We start from the raw sequence: 2,951 nt of genomic DNA on the forward strand, positions 1-2,951 counted from the left end.
CCGAGAAGGAATGCCCAGCAGTTTTGGTTTCCCCGTGCAGCTCAGTCGAGGACAGGGAGGCAGATTGGCATGGCATGGGGCACGCCAGAGAAGAGTTTTCCTGGAGACGTTGGAGTGCCGGGGAAAGCGACCTCTCCCCCGGGAGAGCGCCGTGTGTGTTGCCCTGCACTCGGCAAACAACACGGAGTGAGCGGGAAGGGCTTTCGGCCCGGGCAGTTGTTTCTTTGCAGGCCGGGGGAGCCTGCCGGTACTCAGCGTCCTGGTCGGGTACAGGGCGCCCCCGCGAGGGTCTGAACGTGTCTTGAAGAGCGTACGAGGGTGAAAGTAAAGCAGAACCGCGACTAAGGCCCCGTGGAAACCGCTCGGAGCTTCCGCCTCAGCGGTGCTCTTAGAAGGCCTTAGCTGGAGGGAAGTCCTCCCATCGAGCTTCCCTTTAGCCCTAGAGCGTGACGGGATGAGCTCTTACCGGGACTCTGGAAGCACCCTGTTTACTCAGAGAAAGCTGCTTCTCTTCCACGAGCCCTGACTCCAGCGACGAGGGGCCCGTCACAAAGGGTTTCAGGCAGGTAGCTTCAAGGCAGCATGAATGGTGCTTTAAAAAGGAGAATGCAAGGCTTGGGTCCTCAGGCCCCCACCTCCAGTCAACGCGCCGACTACCGCCTTGTGATCCGTAGCTCGTCCAAAGAGACTCTAGCGACACACAGGTCCCTTCCCTGAATCCACCTCTCTTCACGGGGTGTTCTGCCTGTAGCTAACTCGCTCATGCAGGGAATGCACTAGGGAGGCTATCGGGCCTCAGCCTCTTCGGAAAGCCTGCCGTGTAACAGGCAGAGCTCTGCTCTCGTGGCAGTAGGAACGCAAGCCGGCTTTCTCCTGCAGGCGTGGGGTCTGCAGGTATGAGCGCCGAGAAGGAATGCCCAGCAGTTTTGGTTTCCCCGTGCAGCTGAGTCGAGGACAGGGAGGCAGATTGGCATGGCATGGGGGACGCCAGAGAAGAGTTTTCCTGGAGACGTCGGAGTGACGGGTAAAGCGACCTCTCCCCCGGGAGAGCGCCGTGTGTGTTGCCCTGCACTCGGCGAACAACACGGAGTGAGCGGGAAGGGCTTTCGGCCCGGGCAGTTGTTTCTTTGCAGGCCGGGGGAGCCTGCCGGTACTCAGCATCCTGGTCGGGTACAGGGCGCCCCCGCGAGGGTCTGAACGTGTCTTGAAGAGCGTACGAGGGTGAAAGTAAAGCAGAACCGCGACTAAGGCCCCGTGGAAACCGCTCGGAGCTTCCGCCTCCGCGGGGCTCTTAGAAGGCCTTAGCTGGAGGGAAGTCCTCCCATCGAGCTTCCCTTTAGCCCTAGAGCGTGACGGGATGAGCTCTTACCGGGACTCTGGAAGCACCCTGTTTACTCAGAGAAAGCTGCTTCTCTTCCACGAGCCCTGACTCCAGCGACGAGGGGCCCGTCACAAAGGGTTTCAGGCAGGTAGCTTCAAGGCAGCATGAATGGTGCTGCAAAAAGGAGAATGCAAGGCTTGGGTCCTCAGGCCCCCACCTCCAGTCAACGCGCCGACTACCGCCTTGTGATCCGTAGCTCGTCCAAAGAGACTCTAGCGACACACAGGTCCCTTCCCTGAATCCACCTCTCTTCACGGGGTGTTCTGCCTGTAGCTAACTCGCTCATGCAGGGAATGCACTAGGGAGGCTATCGGGCCTCAGCCTCTTCGGAAAGCCTGCCGTGTAACAGGCAGAGCTCTGCTCTCGTGGCAGTAGGAACGCAAGCCGGCTTTCTCCTGCAGGCGTGGGGTCTGCAGGTATGAGTGCCGAGAAGGAATGCCCAGCAGTTTTGGTTTCCCCGTGCAGCTCAGTCGAGGACAGGGAGGCAGATTGGCATGGCATGGGGCACGCCAGAGAAGAGTTTTCCTGGAGACGTTGGAGTGCCGGGGAAAGCGACCTCTCCCCCGGGAGAGCGCCGTGTGTGTTGCCCTGCACTCGGCAAACAACACGGAGTGAGCGGGAAGGGCTTTCGGCCCGGGCAGTTGTTTCTTTGCAGGCCGGGGGAGCCTGCCGGTACTCAGCGTCCTGGTCGGGTACAGGACGCCCCCGCGAGGGTCTGAACGTGTCTTGAAGAGCGTACGAGGGTGAAAGTAAAGCAGAACCGCGACTAAGGCCCCGTGGAAACCGCTCGGAGCTTCCGCCTCCGCGGTGCTCTTAGAAGGCCTTAGCTGGAGGGAAGTCCTCCCATCGAGCTTCCCTTTAGCCCTAGAGCGTGACGGGATGAGCTCTTACCGGGACTCTGGAAGCACCCTGTTTACTCAGAGAAAGCTGCTTCTCTTCCACGAGCCCTGACTCCAGCGACGAGGGGCCCGTCACAAAGGGTTTCAGGCAGGTAGCTTCAAGGCAGCATGAATGGTGCTTTAAAAAGGAGAATGCAAGGCTTGGGTCCTCAGGCCCCCACCTCCAGTCAACGCGCCGACTACCGCCTTGTGATCCGTAGCTCGTCCAAAGAGACTCTAGCGACACACAGGTCCCTTCCCTGAATCCACCTCTCTTCACGGGGTGTTCTGCCTGTAGCTAACTCGCTCATGCAGGGAATGCACTAGGGAGGCTATCGGGCCTCAGCCTCTTCGGAAAGCCTGCCGTGTAACAGGCAGAGCTCTGCTCTCGTGGCAGTAGGAACGCAAGCCGGCTTTCTCCTGCAGGCGTGGGGTCTGCAGGTATGAGTGCCGAGAAGGAATGCCCAGCAGTTTTTGTTTCCCCGTGCAGCTCAGTCGAGGACAGGGAGGCAGATTGGCATGGCATGGGGGACGCCAGAGAAGAGTTTTCCTGGAGACGTCGGAGTGCCGGGGAAAGCGACCTCTCCCCCGGGAGAGCGCCGTGTGTGTTGCCCTGCACTCGGCAAACAACACGGAGTGAGCAGGAAGGGCTTTCGGCCCGGGCAGTTGTTTCTTTGCAGGCCGGGGGAGCC

Source organism: Mesoplodon mirus (assembly GCF_964341445.2).
Source record: "Mesoplodon mirus genome assembly, chromosome: 19".
NCBI classification, from domain to species: domain Eukaryota; kingdom Metazoa; phylum Chordata; class Mammalia; order Artiodactyla; family Ziphiidae; genus Mesoplodon; species Mesoplodon mirus.